The sequence below is a fragment of the Netta rufina genome (genome assembly GCF_964035555.1).
Source record: "Netta rufina genome assembly, chromosome: 1".
NCBI lineage: Eukaryota > Metazoa > Chordata > Aves > Anseriformes > Anatidae > Netta > Netta rufina.
Window position 1 is genome coordinate 97,320,025 of NC_140123.1, and position 23,005 is coordinate 97,343,029.

At 38.5% G+C, this 23,005-nt stretch overlaps 1 protein-coding gene across 10 annotated transcripts in view; it reads right to left on the reverse strand.

Annotated features, from left to right (window-relative positions):
* Positions 1-23,005, reverse strand: part of NRIP1 (nuclear receptor interacting protein 1) — a 77,996-nt gene that overhangs the window by 12,417 nt on the left and 42,574 nt on the right. For 4 of the 10 annotated variants that reach the window (XM_084306221.1, XM_084306219.1, XM_084306224.1 and 1 more), the window contains exon 3: positions 12,518-12,566. The exons of 4 other annotated variants lie outside the window; for them this stretch is intronic. The gene's annotated coding sequence lies outside the window, so the exon portion shown is untranslated. Of the gene's footprint in view, positions 1-12,517; positions 12,567-20,749; positions 21,053-23,005 lie in introns of those variants that run through there. 2 more of the 10 variants (XM_084306227.1, XM_084306220.1) reach the window with 2 other exon arrangements.

The following is a 23,005-nucleotide window of genomic DNA, read 5'->3' on the forward strand; positions in this document are numbered from 1 at the left end:
AAACTACAGATACACTTATCAGTTGCAAAGATTTCAATGGAACGATAACAATAAACTCTAAGATGCTTCAGTTACTATAAAGTATTAGTACTTCAAAAGATAATTAAAATTGAGAACACATCTTCCAGGTTAAAACCACAACATCTGAGCCAACGGCATTTTCCCTTGTGTGTATACACAACACACTTTTTCATTCATTTATTTTTAAAATTGATGAATGCCTCATCTATAAAAACTAAACAGAGGCACTAAAACTGTACTTTCACAGTTAACCAATAGACAATCAGTTGCTGTCATTTAAGAAATTAAAATCGGTTTACAACTTAAAGTAGCCAAATTGCATCCTTAAGTCATTTTTCTGATATTACTGACTAGCATTTCCAGATAAATCTCTGTACTTTAGCCCCCTGTTCCACTTCACAAATTAACAATGCTAGACTGGTATTATTCAGGCAGGAGAGCTGCATATTCTAACAGAGATAACTCATAAAACTCTCTACTGTAGAGGTATTTTCTGTAGTCTTAATTCAAGATATCACGGAAAAAATCTTACAGTAACTATTAAATATTTACTACATCTAGTAAATTGACAATAGCTAGCAGATCTGCCACACAAACACTCATTAAAATATTATCTAAACTTACGCACATTGTTAAAATGATCAATACAGAGTTTGAGATGTGTATATACACACAGTTGAAATGCTTTTATTAACTGCATTCCAGAGTATTTTAATGGTGATTAAATTCATGTGTTAATTTTATTTTCCAATTTTAAGTTGAGCTGAAATCAAAACATGAATTTGTAGAGCTGAAATCAAACTGGTATGCGAAACTAAAATCTTTAATTATTTAATGAATTCAGCATCTTAATGGTTAGAAAAGAAAGTCTCTCACTAGAGCTCACTGCCTGCCAATTCTCATCTTCCCAAATGTAGTGGATACAGCTCACCACATCAAGCAATGGTTTAGAAAGTTATTTTAATCATTACAGAGTTGAGGAATACAGTACAGTGATTGCAGTGGCAGCTTGGGATCCTGGGGTCCAATTACTTGCTGTACTGCAGGCAGGGTCTTTGACTTCTGGTTTTACTTTTCTGTATTGTATTTTCACAGATCGATTAATAATAGATGCAAACTTCAGAAAAATAATTGAGAATAAATATATTAAAGGCTGTGGGTTTCTCCACAGCTTCAATAATAGTTGTAAGAAAGCACCTTTTACATAGGATTTTGGATGATTCCTTATCTTTATAAACTGTCAGCAGTGAGATGATGCAGAGCACAATGAAGTTACGGTCTACAGAAAGATTCCTAGATGCACTAGGAATGGAAATTGCAAGAGAATCATTCAGTGAACTAAACGTGAGCATGGAAAGTGAGAGTGGCTGTCCCAGAATTATTTGGTATTGAGCTCGATTTGTCTTTGACTTTAGCAGGCAGGAAGGATGTATTCAGAGTGGTGGTATAAGCATTTCAGTTGACTTTTTGCTAAGGTTATAAGCAGTGAAAGAGGCCTGATTCAACAACCAACTGTACCAAACCCACAGAGCTGCACAAGCGTGCAGGTACTTCAACAGTACTTAAGCATGTGCTTTAAGAGAATCAAGTATTTAAGTGTTTTGCTAAATCCCCGCTTTATGTCAGAAATCTATTGAGATGAATGGAGCAGCTGAGACCTCTTCACAGGTTTGATTCAGGCTGTCAAGACATTTTGAAGGTTCTATTTGAAAATGTATTTTTTTATTTTATATTTTTTAAAGGAGAAAAAAGCAAATGTAATCAGATTACTGAGAAAAAATCAGCAACAGGTGACTTCTTCCACAATTGCACACTAGAGAGCTTGGGAATCAACAAGCCTTCTTCACTACAAATTTGTAAAAATGCAACTTGTTCCCTGTGATCGTAGGATACCACTGAGAAAGCAAAAATAGGCTTCCTCCCAACAACCTGGCATGTTGTTCATCCCTACTGACTCCAAAAGACATTTTAAACATGGAAAGGATAGCCAACCACTTTTAAAAGGCCCTGTCAGGAGAGGGCAGGCTGGGGATCATGTTGCAGCAGGAGGAGGTGGTGCCAGGCTTTCCCCAGGGGCTCCCCAGGCCCTGCATAAGCAGCTGAGCCCCTGTGCACCCGGGGCTCTTCCCTCGGTGCTACCTAGCAGTCCTGCTGCATGCCGGATCACCGCCTCCTCTTCAAAATAGCCCTTTGGGTTGTGGCGGGGTTAGCAACAGCAGTAACTTCAGGGCTTCAAAGTATTCACAAGCATATGAGGCGGGAAAGCCTTTGCCCTGCTGCTTTGCTAGGCTGTGTACTGCCAAACACAAGCGGGGCCTTGGTTTCTCTTGTTCAGAGCGTTAGGCAGCAGAAGGGGGGTTGAGTTGAAGGGAAGAATGCCAAACCAGCCCCATCACGGCCTTCTGACAGTTTCAGCTGCTTAAACAGCTTTTTAAAAATTCTGCAGAGAACTGGTCCCGTAACAGTTGACTCGATAGCTTGAAGAGATGCAAAGAGATAGCATTTTATTAAAGCACACAAAACACTGAGAAGTCTTAAGTCACGTAAAACTGGTGTTAAACATGGAACCAACACCACAGCAGACAAGAAATGTTTATTTTCCTAGGGGAATAAGATATGACAGGCCATTGGACCGAAAAATAACCCAATTGTTCTGGCAAGTATGGACTAGTTAGGTTTACTTGGGCTTTTGTTTTAAAGCCTTCTGCAGTATAAATGCTAATGAGTGTAGCTGTTAACTGTGGTCCCAGTCACACAAGGAAGGGGCAGCTGTTCATGCATCGTCCCTGTGGGGTGTGAAGCGGGGGATCCAGACATCTAATCTCAGTGTCACTCCGTTCTCAGACTTCACATGGGCTTCTCCACAGTCCGGGAATCTGTGACTCACCCAGACCATGCCATACCACCGCACAGCATTGTGGAGCTTTGGGATGATACATAATATGTCAAGAGGGAATATAATATTTCCACTGTCTGTTTAAATGAGGTGAGGAAATGTCAGAGAGATTTTCATGTTTATGCAGATAGCCTTTCAGGGAAGCAGCAGGGCAGATAGGGGACATCTACGCACACGGGAGGAGAGAAGCAGGAGCTGGAACACCTCAAACTCTGAGGCAAAGTATTTTTACATGAAAGACCAAAGGCCTGAGCTGTGCTGGCTAACCTGTGACTTTTACAGACCCTGGGGAAGCGCTCTTTGCGAAGGAACCCTATTTGACTTGGAGGTGTGCCTCTCCAAGAGAGGGGTCAGTAAGAGCATAAATGACAGCCATCTGAGAACAGTGGCTGTCAGAGAGAAAGATATGCCCGTGCTGCAGCCCGATGTGTACAGAAGACAGCCAAGATAGCTTGGGTGCCAGAGTATGTCTAGCCTGGTGGCAAGGAAGCCCACAGAGGTTAGCCTGGGAAGCAGGGTATAGAATTATAGAATAATTTAGGTTGGAAAAGGCCTCTAAGATCCTCAAGTTGAACCATTAACCAATGCTGCCAAGTCTACCACTAAACCATGTCCCTAAAGCACCACATCCACACATCTTTTGAGTACCTCTAGGGACAGTGACTCAGCTGCTTCCCTGGGCAGCCTGCTCCAATGCATCACTACTAACACAGTGCTGGTTCCAGCATTCAACCTCTCCCAGCAAAATCCTCCACACAGTGTGCAGGCAGTCTTAAAATCATAGCGCATGTCAGCCTACCTTAAACTAGTATTTTTTAATCTAGTAAGTAGAAGCATTGAACTTGACAGAAATGATCATGCTTATGTATGGGAAGACCCCACCTTATTCACGCAACTTTCATTTTACACTTGTAACTGAGTATTTCATGGAAATTTCAGTCAATTCCTCAGCACAGACTCGTGCACAAGAATTTCTTCTCACAAATACTACTGGAGGAACAGTTCTTTTTGCAACATTTTTACAGAACTAAGGAGTGTCTTCAAGTTAATTTCTTGATCAGGATATGCTGTCATTTAGATAAGAACTCAGAAACACGCTCTTTGCCAGTTCTACTATGAAGGCGAACAGATGTTCGGTCTACAGATACCACCTGTGAAGGAACTGAGTATTTGACATCTAAAACTGCTTCATGAAACACTGCTCAATGATCTTTTCTGCTGTTGAATGCAGGATAGGCAGAAACTAAACGTTAAGGCTGGAAAATGAAAACAGTCCTTCCTCTAAAGTAAGGGTAGAAATCCCAGGTAGCCCATATCAGTAAATCCCAACTAACTTTGGTATCATTTGGATCAAAGCTCAGAAATATAGTGGACAGAAAGGCCTTTGTTAATTGAGTCTTCCTATTCAAGACACCAAGAGCAAATGGGCACAAAAAAATATAGCAAGATCTGACTGTAGGATAGAGGGGTAGATATGCAACAAAATACACAGGTAGGTACAGCAGAACAGACAGAGGATGCATCTTTCCATTCTTTGTAAACCACTTTCATAGCAATAAGAAATGAAAAGAAAACTGACAACCAGATTCCCATTGCCCCTTCCTCCCTACCCCCACAAATGCTTATCACTGATTATACATTTAACTGTGTCAGTTCCCCAAGAATGAAACTTGATTAATATACAGTGAAGAAATCAATGTTCTCTTCAGGACAATCATGCTTTTGAGTTATGATCAATGCAGATAATGGACTTCCACACATCTCTGACCTTCCCTCTTGTTAGAGGAATCTGAAGATACAGCCATTTCTCCACAGCACTACAATAAAATTGTGTATTCCTTGGATTTGGTGGAATAACTGTACATACATGTTCAGTAATTTGTCATGTAAGTAATTTTATGTTATTTTAACCAATAATTGGTTTCACAAAGGCCAAGCTACACCTGATTAAAAATAAGGCACACTTCTTATTGTCAGTAGTGGTTGTGTTCCACTTGGGACCATGTGTCCCATGGCTAGCTGTGAATAAGAGCCACTTTCGTGACTTTCAGCAGAATAGGTTTCAACTAACGGAAAACACACACAGCAATTCCACAGTAAGGTGGATCACACTCATGCAGTATGCAATTATATGTTTTTTAAAAAAAGTATATATCCATGTTAAAAAATAAATACATAATCACCCAGACTTTTAAGTGAAAAGGCAATATAGTTTCTATGCTAGTGAGAGACTTCAGCCTTTTATAGGTCATGTTTCTAAAGGCTAAGGACACAGAAAAAGCTCATATAACTTCTACTAAGTGGGAAAGGAAAAATCTGCTTTAACAAGAGGGTTTCTTGTAGTTCAATTACAATTAAAAAATATTTTTTCTCTAAAGCAGCAATAAAATCAAGCAGAAATGATTATACAACTTAAGAACCAATTTTAGTGAAACCTGAAGAGAAAAAGCCATCAACATCCTGTACAGAATGTCACAAATTCCTCATTTTACCAGTGGGCCAGAATTAATCTGCAAACATTCAAAACAAATCCCCAGCTAAAACACTAAAAGCCTTTTAAGTCACACAGATGTATACAGAGACGAATAGACAATTAATGATACTCTCAAACTTCAGGAACTGGGTTGCTACTCATCCTGATCCACGAGTCAAATTGACCTAAGTCATGAGTCAAATTGGAACAGTTAAAATACTGACTTCACAAAAAAAAAAAAAAAATTAATGCAAACTATGGCTCTGTATACACTGCAACAAAATCGTGGTAGGAACAGTGGAAGGCTGGCAAGGGCAAGTGTTTAACTACCCCTTAATACAAGGGCATGAACTTTGAAGTAATTTCTCAAATTTTATGTTGATAAAAATGACAAGCATTTTAAGCAGAAAGATGATATGCTGTCATGAAGTTGTGGAATACAGCTTTTACTAATATGTTTTATATCTGTCTTTTGTGAGTGCTATATGAAGGACATAATTACAAAAGAGCAATAAATAACTGTTTATCATTACTGATTGTTCCATTAATGTCAAGAAAGTTGAAATAGGTACACATTTTAAGATGATATAAAACAAAACAACATAGATGTGGAATTGATTCTAAGTGTGTGATTTTCCACATGCAAGAACGCAGCCAGCAAAATGAAAGAGCTATTAAAAATAAACCTATCATCTCTTACTTACATGTAAGCATTAGCTAATTTGGGACCATCTTTCATAGTACACGTCAAACCAACAACTTCACTAAGCCTTTATAAAGCCATATGCCTACAGTGTCAGTTACAAAACCAGCTTCACGTCCATGTTAGATATGTCTAAAATTAAGCCTGTTCTCAAGAACCCTACTGAACATGCACAGCACTGGTGAATCATTAACTGTCTGCTAGTGAGTCCCATCCCTCTGTAGAACAAAAAAGAGTCAACCTCAGTCACCATGAAGAACTCTAATAATAAAAAAAACAGACTAGTTCAGAAGCTGCACATTTAAAGGCATATAAAAACATGGTTCCACAGGAATTTGTCTGATTTAAGCATGAAGCTACTGCCAAAACATGTAGCGTTGTCTTGCTCTATGGATTTTCAGCTGCTTGCTCCTGCTGCCTTCCTTACATTTCAACACATATTCCTACAGAAAGCTCCTACAGGACAAGTAGGACTAAAGACCTCATTGACACCGATGTGAACCCCAAAGAAGCTGTTGACTGGTTGTTTCACAGTTCTCCGTGTGGGGATGCGTGACTGCTGCAGTGGTGTGGGGAAGGACAGAGGGCAGGACCTACGTCTATAAGTGCCAAACCACACTTTTGTCAAATGAAAGCAAAAAGGAACATTGCCACTGCTGAGATTCTCTAGACAGAAACCACCATCTCCAGACAGAATGTCTCTACTGAACACTGAAGAGTTCACTAGTCAGACGAAGATACCTTTAAGAAGCATTTCCTAAACAGAATTAAATATTTATATATATGCATATATATCTTCAATGTTCTTTTCAGTCACTGTGAAATTTGAAAAGCTCACTGAAAATAATTCAAATTACTTTTATTTTTATATTATAGTGAGGCATCCCCTGAAGCCGCAGTATAAATCCTATTAAACTGAACTTAGTTTGTCCATCCCAAAAATAGATTTGACATACAAACACATACACAAGGTCAAGGTCACAGATCAGCAAGAAAGATTACAAAGAGGACTGATGTAAGAGCTGGCATTTGATCACAGCTCCTAAATTATTTATTTATTTAGTGTGCTTACCAGAAATACCACCACATTTTCTTCACATTGGTGCATTACATGTTTTAAGTATTCCCCACCTTTAAGAGCAGCTGACCTGGGCTTATTTGTGTTAACAAGAGATATTAGGCAGGGTATCAAATAAACTAAGGAATGCCTCTTGCATTAAATGAAAACAAAGTGGAAGACACCACTTTTTGCCATCTTTTTTTTCACTCTATTCAATACATATTAAATCACAAATTTGAAAGGAGAACCCCCTCAGAAGTATAGGACATAGAAGTAAGACCGCTGACACAGAATCAGAACCTCAAGTTTATAACTCTGAGTTACTTATCTTAATATAGCAATTGTGTATTTGAATGTGCACTGCCAAACACAACACTCACTCATCTAACCTAATTAGCTGTGAGCACAGCATATATTTCTCAATTAAAAAAAAAAAAAAAAAAAAAAAAAAAAAAAAAAAAGAAGAACCTTGTAACATAAGGTCTGTGCAGAATACAATCAGACTAACCTCTTCTGTAATCAGGACACTTGCCTCCTAGAAAGCTGCTTTAATACTGAACACTGAGTAAGTGAGCAGATTAAAACACAGTAGCAACAGTTGAAAGACTCATTAAAACTCAGCAGCTGAAAATAGTTAGCAATGGAGGTCATTTACTGATCTTCCATCCATTCACTCACTCACTGATACGTTCTCAAGCCTTTAACCACATGCTGATGAATAATTATTGTACAGATCATGTCCACCAGACACACCTTCTGACAAACAGGAGAAAGATGAGGAGTCTTGAGCAACACAATGTCATAACGTTCAAACACCATCACAAAGTTTCTGTAACTACATTTTAACTTGCAATCTGAAGAACAGGATGGCTTGTACTCTGAGTCCCCACTTTCAACACCAGCAGCTCCGATGTTAGTCTAGACATGACTGGCAGCAGTTTATAATTAGACAGAGCGCTATGTCTATAAATAGGACTGTTCGTGTTGGTATAAAGCTTTCGTTAGAACTCCATTTGGACTAACCTGCTTAACTCATATGTGGGACTCTCAGGCATCACCAGTAAAACCTTTATGTCATTACACATCCATCTTCATCTCGTTCCTGTTTCAAGATTTGTTTACTGATTTTTCTCTGTCTAATTTTTGTACAGATACTACATTTGCAGCACTCTACCTGTTTTATTGGGTTGGCTCAGTTACTAATGAATAGGCCTTAAACAAAAAAGATGAGAGAAATAATGCCAGCTAAGAAGACTGCTCCGTTCTTAACAATATCCTTCATGTGAGTTAGATTGTCACTCCTTTCAGCTATAGTACTGCCCGAGCTGCTACAGACACACACAAGTCACTCCTGAAGCCTTGCATGCGAGCTTCTCAGCACAACAGTATAGTGTTTTTAGCTCTGATACTGATTCATGCCATCTTAAAACAGTCACTGGTTTAAGATCAAACTAAGCTAGGTTTCAGACCTTGGGGCAATACAATTCTGCTAACCCTTTTCTAACCCCTTTGAACAAAATGGGAGGAAAGTATAGTTTGTTTGTTTTTTTTTATTAATGGAATTTTTATCTTTCCTGTTCTGTAAAAGTTTGAGAAATCTTCTCACTGCATTAAAATGTTATAAATAAAAATAAATCTGGTGTCCTTCTACAACAGGGTTACAGCATTAGTGGATAGGTGAAGAGCAACTGACATTATCTACCTGCACTTGTGCAAAGCATTTGACATAGTCCCACATGAAATTCTTGTCTCTAAATTGGAGAGACATAGATTTGACTGATGGACCACTTGATGGTTAAGGAATTGGCTGGATGGTTGCACTTGAAGAGTTGCAGTCAGTGGCTCAATGTCCAAATGAAGGGAAAGGATGCCATCCAGAAGGACCTGGACAGGCTTTAGAGGTGGGCCTGTGAGAACCTCATGAAGTTCAACAAGGCCAAGTGCAAGGTCCTGCACCTGGGCCGGGACAATCTGGAGCACAAATACAGACTGAACAGAGAATGGATTGAGAGCAGCCTTGAAGAGAATGACTTAGGGGTGTTTGTTGATGAGAAGCTCAACATGAGCTAGCAATGTCCACTTGCAGCCCAAAACCCAATCATATCCTGGGCTGCATCAAAAGCAGTGTGGCCAGCAGGTCAATGGAGGTGATTCTCTCCATGCTCTGCTCTTCTAAGATCCCACCTGGAGTCCTGAGTTCATCTCTGGGCCTGCCAGCACAAAAAGGACGTGGACATATTAGAACAAGTCCAGAGGAGGTCCACAAAGATGATCAAGGGGCTGAAGCAACCCTCCTATGAAGACAGGTTGGCGGAGTTGTTTAGTCTGGAGAAGAGAAGGCTGCAGAGAGAACTTATATCAATTTTCAAATACCTAAAAGGGGCCTACAGGAAAGCCTGAGGTATCTATTTCTCTATCAGGTAGTGTAGGGATAGGACAAGGGATAATGGCTTTAAACAAAAAAAGAGTTGATTTAGATTAGACATTAGGAAGAATTTCTTTATTCTGAGGGTGGTAAGGCCCTGGAACAGGTTTCCCAGAGAAACTGTGGATGCCCCATCCCTGGAGGTGTTCAAGGTTGCAATTCAGGTTGGATGGGGCTTTGAGCAACCTGGTTTAGTGGAAGGTGTCCCTACCCATGGCAGGAGGCTTGGAATCAAATGATCTTTAAGGTCCCTTCCAACACAAACCGTACTATGATTCTAAGAAATAAATCAGGCAATGATTATGATTCAAGATCAAAGGTACCAGAGGTTCATTCAACATCTGCAAATAGTCATCTGCTTTCTCTCATTTGTCAAGAAAGAAACACACATGAAAATATGCAAGGCATTTCACAACCAAAAATATTTTAAGAAAAAAGAAACACAGTAGTTTGTATGTAGTATTTATCTGACACTTCAAACCAAGTCTATGTGGAGCCTAATAGCTTAAGTTTACAAACACAAAAAATCTAATGCTTTTTTTTTTTTCCACACTTTCATTGAGCTATATTGCTGTGAACAGTTTTTGGTTAAGTATCACCTTAGGTCTCCTCTACCGCTTATAAAATCTTTTTCTTTAATCATTATAACCAGATCAAATAAAATCTTAACTAAAACAAGTCAGCAGCACTTTTTTGCCTCTTGTTAAATGTAAGTTCACACACTATATCCTCTGCAGGAGCAGGGGGCTTCAGATACTTCTGAATTTGGGATCAAAACCCATGGTTAAGTCAAAGGGATTTTGTACACTGCTATCAATGGGCAGTGACTATTTTAAGTTTTTCTTACTGTGACGACATAATGTCCGAAACACAATGTTATTTCTATACAGAGAATCCTAATAGGCAAAATCATAGCACTCAGCCGAGAGCCTAAAAATGTAAATGTAGGCCATTTTAAGTGTGCTGTCCTTCAAAAGATGGTAATGACAAACTACAATGAATGACTAGCCAATAGAACAAAAACAAATATGTCAGCTATCACGAAGAAGAAAGCGTTTTTGATCAATTCAGTAGTAAAGTAGTTCACAACAATGGATTATCTTGAAGTAATGGCTGGCTGCTCATGACTGATTTTGTAAAGGTACTACTTTATTTTTCTTTAACGAAAGAAAATATTGTATTTACATGTAAAACATACAATCAAGAAGTATTTTAAAATATTCAAAATGTCAGTTAGATGAATGCTTTAATAGTAACTCCTCTCCACTTTTTTCTACTTATTTATTTTTACTAACAAATTAGATCTTACATCTGTTTTTTTTGTTTTGTTTTGTTTTTTTTAAAACTTTATAGGGCATCCAAATAATGGAAAGATTATGTATATATACCAATTCGTGCATCAGAGAAGCATTAAATTTTACGCAACATACATTAATGTTGCAGAACTAGGCACCTGGATAGATGGGTATCTACCATACTGAAAACCAGTAATAGACCACCAGTTTAAAAATCCCAACTAATAAAGTTGGAGCTCTAGAAGTTAACATAAACTGTTTCACATTCAAGATTTAAATATTTTTCTTACTATAATCAGTTAAGATTTCCTTTTCCAAACTAGACTTGCAAGACTGATTATTCCACCTTGCCTGGTCCTTAAGTCGTTCAACGCACACCAATCATAACAAGTGATCTGGTAGCCCACAAGCTGGGAGTCTGATACCTGTTCATCATCTAACAAAAAAAAGCTAGTGGTAACAATGAAAGACAATGTGTGACAGGTAATAAATCCCCTTCTGTAAATCTTCTCAGTTTTGAGGGCAGGGATGGAGAACAACACGGGACTATCTCAAAATTGTAATTTTGTTTTAGTCTGTTTACTTAATGTCTATCGATAAAGTGCAGAGAGAATACAATTTTCACAAAACAAGAGAACTCTGTCACAAACCCAGTAAATAAACACAGAAAACTTCAAGTTATCATAAACTATGTGTCATGTAGTAAAGTCATTATCTAATAGTATCGAAACCCACAACTCTATCAATTCAGCCAAGCAGACTAGATATTATTTGCAGCTTAATCTGCCCTGGTCAAGATCTGAGCATGGCTGAAGGGTCACAATCCATGTCCTTTGTGTTACACAAAGCCATCTTTCCTTGACATACCTTGCAGAATCGTTTCCCAGCTCAATATACCAGCATAAATAACTCCAGTGTTTTCTGGATCAACAGATAGTAAGGCATTGTCAGTGACCTGAATATAACTGGTAAGTTTCATTGGCTGCACATGTTCTTACTAGCCTGTATTATTATTATTATTATTAAAAAAGAGCACTTAAAATAATCCTGCCATAAAGCTAGAGGTTTTTGTTCAATCCCCATTGCTAAATTTGGCCAATAAATGATACCAAAGAACTTCATTAAAGATTACACCTATCTAGTATCTTTCAACAGGAGTTCTGGTTCTTACATACCTGCAGAACCTAACAGGACTGCAAAATGACTCACAGATACCAAATTAATGCAGAAGTGAATCATGCTGGACAGCTGAGGTGTAAGCCAAACTGTGCAACAAAGAAAGACCAGTAGGGATAGGAGGGTTGCAGCAGCCACTTGTCTCAAACAATATTTATACTCTAAAAGCATACAATTTAAAATCCATTTGTTGAGAAAAGGCGACAAGTTCTGGTGGTCAGGTAATGATGTCTTTAGCTTCCCAGGATACTTTCAGCAGATTGCTTAATAGGGTGCCAAGCTAACAATCTCACGAGAAAGAGATCGAGGACTATGTGGGCATGTGAAATAAAGCATCGTCTGACTCAGAATTCTTAGGAGGGGTAAGGTCTAAAGCTTGTGTGAATTAGGTATAGTTACCAATCTATGCCTGGAATGAAAAAAATACAGTGTAAAAAACTTCTCTAGTTCATGGGCAGAAACTCATACCTTGAAAGTGTCAATGCTGGAACTTTATGAATCTGCTTTTCACTCCACCCTGCCAAAAATAAATACATTAGAATCAGAATGTGGAAAATGAAGATGGAAATCAATTTTTTTTTTCCACTTTACTGTTAAAGTCATTCTGTTAGTTCACTATTAGCCCATGAAAAGGAGACTGTCTTTCTTAAGACGGCATCAACAGACAAGACTAGACTAAAATAGTTTCTCCCTAAAGCTGGTTATACTTGTGGTCAGTTTCTGACAATAACAGAGCTTGACCACGGTATAAGAGCTGAACAAGGTGTCAAAGGTAGCATGACGTTAACAGAGGATATGGGTCTCCCCACCCCATTAATATTATCCATTTTGTCCTCCCCAAAAAGTTGGCAATAGGAGATTATTATTATTCTGATATTCCTGCTATCCACTTACTGATGATGACTTAAAAAAAAAATAAATAAATTGACATTGCATTCTGCTTTTCTAAAATTTTACTTGTCTTTTCCTTAAGTTACCTTCATTCAGCTTTCTCTCAAATCCCTACAACTCCACATCCAGCAACCCTTCTGCACTACACGAAACATAGCCATTACTGTAATCCTTCCTCTCAACACACTGACCATATAACCCTTCACTTCAATTGTTTTTCTCTTGCTCTAGATGAGGTTTAAAATTTATCATCCAAGTTCTACAGACATTAATAACTCTTTCATTTCTACCCACATAGCTTAACCACTTACTGCATTTCTCTTCCTTCCTCTCTTTTCCACAAACACCCATTTTAATCGAAATATTCAGGCACCTTTCACACAGGAAATTCCATTATGCTCCTGCACTGCTCCCCAGACAAAAATCAGCTACAATCTTGAGGCTCACTCTCAACAACAGTAAGTCAGCATAGCAGAAATTAATCCAAATCCACCAAAATACCTCCAGGAAAACCACATGCCAAGAACACAGATTATGTATGTTGCTTGCCTTTCTTCACAGATTCACACTCTACTATTTGTCCTCTTTCCTTCATCATAGTCTATACCAAGTTTAAAATCAATACATCTTCATCCATGAGATGCTGAGTACATAAATAATTTGAGTTCAGCTGGACAATGGCTAGACGAAGCCTTAGAGCAAGCCTGGCCTCCAGAATAAGTGTTTTCCCTTCCTTAGGGTACAAGAAGTAAATGCCTGTATTGTTTTTGCAGCAGTATAACCATGCACCTTGCTGTAACAATGCAACAATGTATCAATGCACTTGATAGCTTTCTTTTACCACATATGATTGGAAGGGTAGGGAAGAGTAAGACACAAAAATATCAACACACTGAAATATTAATGATAAGGAAGAAAGGGTACAGAAGGGTTAAAATTTACCATGAAAGTGCTCCCCTTCTCTTGAGCTGCTGATCTTAAAAGGAGTTAGCAGCAAGAGCTCTTTCCCTTCCCTGGCTGGCAGAATGAAAATCCCCCTGCCCTGTTGCAAGCTGTTTTCACTTCAGAGAGCAATGGTCAAAGACAGACCAGAAAGTCCAGATGAGGAAAGGAAACACTGCTCCTAGAAAAACTTATTTTCAGAATGACAACATTTAGTTATTTATTTATTTTAATCATGACAGAAAATGGTGCCAAAAACAACACGAACAAGGAAATTTTTGAGGAGGAACTTGAAAGCAGAGAAAGTACCTGTCCCAGGGAGCGGTTAAACATAAACCCAGACCACATTCAGTGAAACAAAGGAAGCTTTCTGTCTTGGCTGCCTTAATAAAATAACATTCTGAGCCCAAACAGCAGACTTAATTCTGTGAGCTCATCTCCCGCTCCCCCCCCCCTTTTTTTTTCAGACCATATTTTCTCCTTCCACTGCTTAAATCAGAAAGATTGGATTTACTGGGTCTAGCTCAGATTTCAGATTTGCTGCAAATAAAACTTAACCTGACTTCCCCCCAAAGTCCCTTTGGTGTCTCTCTACTAAATCATGTAAACCAGAGTATCGCTTGTAGCACTTCTGAAGGTGAACAGTTTGGCTTACCAAGAATAACCTACTGGGATGCAAATTTCACTTGCCTTCTTTATATTCTGCCAGGTTTATGAGAACAAGTCTGTCTGTGCTTGACATTTGCTGGGATACACTGCCTGGCATAATTACTATTGTAAAACATTTTATATTCCCATAAATTTAGACTATAACCCCAAAGTGATTACAAACTAAGACAAGATACCGGCATAACTAAGCAGAAAAGAAGGTTTGTAAGGAAAAAAAGTAGATTTAAGGAAGAAAAGCAGCAACAGTTAAGCGAAGGCATAGATGTTATCCAAGCTACCTGGGAAGCTGTCTCACAAGCACGGTGTCCTGAAGAGTAAGAAACAGAAGAGCAGGAACAAGATTATATAGAATACTGCAGACTACAGAAAGAAAGCAGCCCGTTTCATTAAAATATAAAGCCAGCAGTGAAATTCTAGGTACTGCAGTTCCTAAAATATCACATTTATTTCTTCACTGTTGTAGAATGGGTTTCCACTGGACTGCAGTAAACACTATGATGCAATGCAAACGGATGAGAATTCCAAATCTTCAGATGTTAGCATTAGTTTTATAGAATTAGTTTTATTCTGATCTTGACCAACAGAACAGGAGGAAGGATTGAAAGACCTAAAACATCTTGACTCTGTAATCTGCTGCTGAGAAAGGGAAGGCAGATGAGGGTAGAATCGGTAAGTTACTACCTGTTAAATCACCACTCAGACCAAATGAATCAACTCGGAAAAAAGTCCAAAAAGAAAATTTTAGACTAAACACTTTTTGTAATTCACTTCTGCATACTAGAAGCAAAATGTACACTGAATGCAAATTGGTTTTGTCTGCTACCTGATAAAACACAAGCCATTCAAAAGAACATGGAACAATAGTATGCACCTTTTTGTTAACACATCTGAACACAGTACTGAAAACACATCTCATTTTTTTCCATGAGTTATTTTTATTCACCTTTGATTACCAATCTTTAAAGCAAATAGATATTGTCAAAGAACAAGCATGATCCTCACAGTTATCAATCATGAGAAAGGTAAAAGTATTTACAACAGCTTTGCACATCCAAAAACCAGACTATTTCATGGAGATATTCAAGTAACATTTTTGTTGCTCCAAGTAGTGCCACTAAAACTGCTCGTTTAAACATTTCTCTTTGACTAGCAGATTTGATTACGAGTTTATTTTTTGCATAGTAAAGCTCATCCAGCCATTTTTAATTCCAAATTGGTTTGCACTCCATCATGACTTGCCGAACGCTACAAAAACCCTTTGACATAGTGACTTCATAAGCCTTACAGAACACAAGAAATGCTCTTAGAAGCACAGGACGGTTGATAAAAGACTTTCTTCCATTGTCTGTACTGTCAGCTTTAACTGTGCAAGAGTCCATACTTGCAAATTACACAAAACGTGCATCTGAACTACCCTTCCATGAAATGAAAAAATTCTCCAAATAATAGTCACAGGTAAAAGAGCTGAGAAGAAGAAAGTGTCTGAAGCTGAACATCCTGAGAAGCTTGTTTTTCCTTAATGAAACATACAATCACAATTTAAAAACTCCATAATAAAAATGAGCTTGGTATACTCCACCACCAAGCTGCAGATAATAAGAAGCATACTAACTGTAGAACAAATTTTCATTATCTATCCATCCACTACGTAAGTCTGGAAAAGAAGAAAATTTCAAGCTATTTAAGACTTCCATGAACTAAAGAAATTCAACTGCATGTTATTTATACATGTAGTGAGATCATAAAAAAAATCAAATAATAATAATAATAATAATAATAATAATAATAATGAGGTATTTCACTTACCATAGTCCTATTTCAATCTGACACCTAAATATCCAATATTAGATTGCTGCTGCTCTCTCCATTGTTGTCCACCCAGACCCATGATCATGTGCACTGTATGGGTCTAAGCCATGTTGGAGGCTATTGGGCACTATTAAAATTGTGAGAAAAGTGTTACTCTGTTTTTGTAAAAAACAGAACACCTTACAAATAACACACATTTCACCATTTTTTTCAGTCTTTATAGGTGATCTGACATGCTGAAACAGTCCTAATGAGCTGGCCAGAGCCTACTGAGCTTATTGCGGCAGGAAGGACCACTGCACAGCAGAGAGTTTTGCAGCAGTGGATCTTCTCATCCACAGTCCACTTTCAGCCTCCTTCCTACCCGAGAACAATGAAGTCCACTTTGAAAGGTCCTTGCTTCTGAATAAAAAGTTATGTATAAATGTGTATAAATGTGTATAAACATATCTAAGCACTTCCTTCCACATTAGATCCATTTTTATATCCTTGCTTCAAAAAGCTGTCACAGTCTGCTTTTTAGTGGTCTAATTCAGCTGAAATACATTCAGCTTTGGATTGCTGGGATGGATTAGACACACTTTGTGAATTCATCCACACATACACAAATGTATAAACAGAACTCCAGTAGTCCATGCTCAAAGTGGAGCTACAAAGGAAAGGTGAGTGAAGCTGAAGAAGCAAAAGTGAATTCACACAGGTGACTTTTCAGAGATCTGCTGAACTGCTCGGTGCTGCCCAGGTTCTGGAACCCTGAATTCTGCCACGTTTGACCGAGAGGATCCTGTGAATGTTGCATCAGTAACTAGAACTAAGCCTTCAGAAACGTGTTTGCCTCCCATTTAAACAGAGCCAAGAGGATAGAAAGTATATTCACCCTTTAAAAATAAACATGAACATTTTTCGTTTTGAATACTTAGAAGCCTAAATTCTAGCTTTGTAGCTGGCAAGACTGGCTTCAAAGGACAAACATTTTAAATTGATCTTAGAGTTGTATTCAAATCAGAAGTTTCCAAATTGACCAAGCCTACGAAAAAACTTAGTTACTGTGGTTATTCATTTGTAGAACTTGCAGACACCTGCCATACTTAACCCTTTGCCAGAGGGTGAGAAAATACATCGTGACTGCCACCAGCTTCACAAAAAAGTTTGGGAGGTGTAGCAGTATTTCAAACCCTAACTGCTAATAGGCAGTGCCACCTAAGGTTGATGTTATAGAAGCAAAGATCCATAAAAAAAAAAGTTAGAAAAGAAAAAAGATGGTTGGAACTTTTAATAAGCTCCAAGGTTTCCAAATGGCTTCAACAGAATAGATTGAACAAAGAAGAGGATTATTAATCTTGCCTGCTCTAAATCATTTACCATGATAGCAATAGGGCATTCATGCTACTGCCAGAAACAGGTCTCAGTTCTTTCTGTGACTATACAATGAGAACATCTTTTAAAGAAATACACTTTTTTCTTTTTTTTTTTTAAGTGCAGTTTTGCATTTCCTTATCTTACCACACTTGCCCCTGGAAGTAACCCTGATCATGCTTTTATTAATGGTTATACTTTAATCATTCAAACTGAATCTGCTGCTGCAGATGCTCTGTCCAGTAGTCAGGAAAAACAATGATGGAGTTTATTTCATCAGGCCTTGTAAAAATCCTCCCCCATCACCACGACGGAGTATCAGCAACACTTAATTTTCAGGGAAAGTTAACCAACACAATAGACAAAATAATTCCCTCGGGAGGTTTAGCAGCAGTCTCCATTCAGTACACAAGGCCATTAATTACACAACTGCCTTTAGCATTAAGAGGAATCTGGTAGCTACAGCACTGATTGAGTTAAGACTGTCTTCAATATCTGCACACAAAATCTGTTTACTTAGAAAAGTTATGCAACACCTCAACTTCCTCTTCTTTACCGTGCTAAAGCATGATAACAGAAGGACAGGGGGTGGCAACGGGGAACAGGCATTTCACAGCCTCAAGGAGGGCACAGTTACCTTTCAAAAAGTGCTTAAACTAGAATTCTTCTAAAATCTGCCCAACTTGATGATGTGTTCAAGCATCAACTCCAGCTTAATACCTGATTCAATATCTCCACAGGAAAGACTGCTACACAGTTAGCCAATGGTGGAATCAACTGCCTACCTCCATTGTAAGTAAGATTGTTTTTCAAACATGATTTTATGTATTCTTTCTAATAGAGCAGTCCACTCCAGTTTTAGTCTGAAACCGTCGTGCAGATTTTAGTGTTTTCAGGCACACTGATTCAGTAAAGCTGGCAGTACAAGTTTTAATTCTGCAGACAGACTTCTACTTTCCATTTAAAAGAACAAACCCAGACAGATCACATGCTATCCATGCTGACATATTCCATGGCGCTAGCAAAAGTGAGGTACCAAAAGCATGCACCATCTTCCCTCTTAACTGTGAACTCAGGAGTCTACCTCATATCTCTTTTGATACACTAATGATGGGGGGGGGGGTGGGAGAGAATAAAACCACTACTTCCAAAACTGGATCTACTACTACAAAAAACAAACAAACAAACAGAGTTACAAGAAGTCTTAAAGCAGTCACAGCAATCCTGACTGTTAAAACGTTTTCAAGGACTTGGATTTAATCGTATGTCATTTTCTTTTCCTATAATCATTTATTTGAAGTCACAGGTTGAATTATTTATGAACAAAAGTTAATTACATTGAAATGCAGTATTGCCTTGTATTTATTTAGCATCTTCTTTAGAGCTCAGAACCTTCCACTAACTAGTTAAAATCTACAAAAAGTCAATGCAGTATTTAAGATGCGATTTAACCATTTCTGTGGTAGTATTGCAATTAACTTTCAATATCTTGTTAAATATGGCCAATTCCTTTTATCTTGTGAACTGCTGTGTAAATTGTGCAATTTTTATTTAAATCAACCTTTTTTTTTCGTCTAAATGTTATAACATCATACAGTTTTCCAAAAGAATTCCAGGGGGGAAGAACAGCTTACTAATAAAACATTTGCTTTAAGTAAGTTTTGAATAATTACTTTTAATGAAATTAGTCATCATTTGAGTACAAACAATCACAACACAGCATCTGGGGTTCTCAGAAATTTTCTTAGCTATCACAGGATCTAGATGATAAACAACTTACATGCATAAGGCTGTATTCATACCCTTCACAAGGTGTAAAATGTAAGCTCAAGCTTACACTCATAAATAGACCACACATCTATGAAGTGTTAATCTTAAGTCTGCAAGGCCATATGACGGAAGTAACTATTATAGTGCATGTCTGCTCTTCAGCATACAGTGCTTCCTAAGTCCTTCATTTCCTTAAAGCAAGCCATTTACTTGTCACCTGCCCAGACAATGAGCAGAGAGAGGATTTCAGATACATCTGTGGCTCGTGTATAATGATAACACACTTGGAAAGGTGGATTTTCATTTCCTCTTCAAGTTATTAGATTCAGTTTGCATCCAGATTTAAATGTCCAGGACAAGTCTGCCACCTGTCCTAAACTTAATTAGTTGGGAATGTCTACATGACAAGAGCAGACTTTTCAGATGTTTCGGAATGACCACAAGCAAACATCCAAATAATCACAAACACAACTTCAGGGATGCCAAGAATGAAGCACTAAGCACAGCTCTCTGTGAAACAGCCTGAATCTTATTAATGGAGCACTTCATACTTCACAAATGCACACCCAAGATCAGCAGAGCACCTATAAAACCAGAAAATCAACTGTGTAAAGTCTGCAACAGAGTTGAGAAAATGAAGAGCACTAGCTTTCTCTTTAAAAAATGGGTGCATATTTACGTGGTTGGGGGAGGAAGGACTGAAGGCTAAAATACTGTAAAGACTTCTCAGCTTTTTCATGTTCTGTTTATCACTAATAGCATGTCTAAGATTTCCCTACCTTTATACATCCCCTCACATACCCCTCCATGCAAGACCAGTGCAGCAGATCAAAAACTGGGGAAAAAAAACATTTTCATTTAAAGAGACAAAACACATCGATGTTCAAATATAAGTATTTCCCATTTATTATCTTACTAAAAGCTCAAAAAAAAAATCACACTTGCAATATTGACTGGAATTTTATCTGTATAGGTATGTAGCAGCCACTGGCACAGACGTGAGAAACTGTATATAATATAGAGAATTCTGTTACCTATCTCCTTATGTTGCCATTGGCATATGCAATATATTTGTCTCATTAGCAGGGGCTACTTAGTTCACTGTAGTAAACAAAGCTGCAGATATGACAGGCTCACATACTTTTCATTCATTCACATATTTTTCTTTACTTAGACTTCTAGCATGTGCCACAGAAGAGCTGAATGTTAAACATTCCTGGAGTGTCACAATATGTAATACAATAAAACAGATTACAACCATACCTTTCTTTCACAGCAGTGGTGCCAAGCACAGGTACACCGTAGCAATCAATTTGTTCTGCAGACAGTAAGGCTTTCATAGAATACTAATGCAAAATCTCTTTTCTTTCTCCTTCGACTTGACTCCCCAATGCCCGGGTCCCGACCAATACAAGGAGGAGGGCGGAATGTCTTCTGCTGAGATAACCACAACTACTAATCAAGCATACGTGTACAAGGGCACAGGATTAAACCTCCACCAAGCTTGACACGGGCACTGAGAGTAGCTAAACACATGCACGGCAAGGTCAGAATTAAACACACGCACACACGCACGCGCGTCTACTTGAGTGAACTAATTTATCACACTTTACCACTGACGGCTTTTTACCTCAGGGGAGTAAAATTACATCCTGGTGAACTGACGAGATTCAGACATAACAGCTTCCAACACCAAATCAGATTTCACAGAAACACGAACTGCGTGCTGGGGTGAACACTCCCCTCTGTACTTAGCAGGCTGTTTCAGAAACTCTGCGCCTGCTGCGTGTGTCTGCACATGCCTGTATTTGCGCACACGTGTGGGTGCGTGTGCAACAGACTGCTGGGCAGCTGAGTGATCCCATTAGCCTTCAGAAACGGGTAGTAACTTGCTTCAAGAGAGTTTTCTTTTTGACTGTTTTTATCTTTACCTTTTCACATAATCAATCTATCAAATCTAATTACTCCAGAAGAAAGCATTTTATTATTGTCTAACATAGCAAATGTCAAACAAGCTGTTCGTTTACCTTGAAGTTTATTAGCATAGAAATGCAACATGAAGATGCTCTCAAAATATTGTCACTTGTATTCACAACATATTTTCTAAAACCCACTTAGCAGGTTTTTATTGGCTGGCATAGCTGGGTACTGTATTGCTGCTTAAAATAGGCAGGGCTATCTTCACTGTATCACCCCTGAGCTAATGGAAGACTTTTTCTTCAAACACATGATTTATATTTAACTTTTCTCTTTGGCTCTTTTTATTTAAAGAGTTTCCCCACATGAGTCAGCCATACGTATGTGGATACACGTTTTCATAAAGGTTCATACACTTGCCTTTCAAGTAGGAATGAACAGTGAAATACTGAAATTTAAAAGCAGGGATTTTCACCCTTCCTGGTATTTTTCTCATAGTCCTCGCAAATGTACATTGTGCCAAAACCATCAAGACGAAGCCTGTAAATTATTATTGACAGGGTTTTAATAACGCTGCTTTTGTATGTGATCTGTAGTTAGAAGAAAATACTGTACAAATACTCCTAAAAATAACCCTGAAAATAGCATTTGGCACTTCACCTAGAATAAATTAGCAAAATAGTTTTGAAATATCAGTGGCTTCACAGAGACACCATAAAAAAGCAGCATAATCAATACTGATGAGTTTGCCCTTGACATACTGACCGTGTCACCAGGCTATTGTCATGTGATATCATGTCATTTCCCCACCTGGCTCATGACCTTGTCCTTTAAATGACCCAAAGCTTCCCTCAAGTAGCAGGAGGCCCCTCCCCGCTGTCTCAGCAAGGTCGAACGGGTCAGCGTGTCCTCATCTATAATCCACCACCATTTGTCAGCAGGGAGGCTGGAGGAGGCAGGCTTGCTACAAGGGGAGAATGCCCAATTAGGCAGCTGTCACACAAAGCATAGGCTGCAAAATTATCCCCTGTCAAAAGAAAGAGCAGCTGCGGGTGCCAATTACAGCAACCTTTCAACCCTTTAGGTACTGGAAACTACACAGAAGTAAATGAAGTACAATTAGTGATAACAAATCGATGAATTAGGACAGTAAATTAGGAATTACTAGCAGGTGAGCTTAGGTCTCCCATAATATTAAGGGCACAGCACACCCCAGGCAAGGGCAAGAACATACAAATTTCGCGCAGCAGATCCGTTTTGTCCTATCCATTTTTCTTGTGTGGAACCTGTTTTCCTTCACTGTTTTCTCCTCACAAGCCTCATCTGAAGACAGACAGCACAGGGAAGGGAAGAAAAGCAGCCCAAAGGGGAAACAAGTTGCAGTGCCTGCTCTTCCCTCCCTGTCCTGGCAAATGCAGTTTCCTCCTTTCTCACAAGGAGGTTCTGGAAGCCAGCACAATCTGTCTGTTGTAAGCATACTCCATTTCAGCCTGACATTTGACATTTGCTGCACCTCCTGTTCCAGCTGAACAAGATTCACCCAGGAAAAAAAAAAAAAAAAAAAAAAAAAAAAAAGCCTAGAAACCATAAACAGAAAGAACA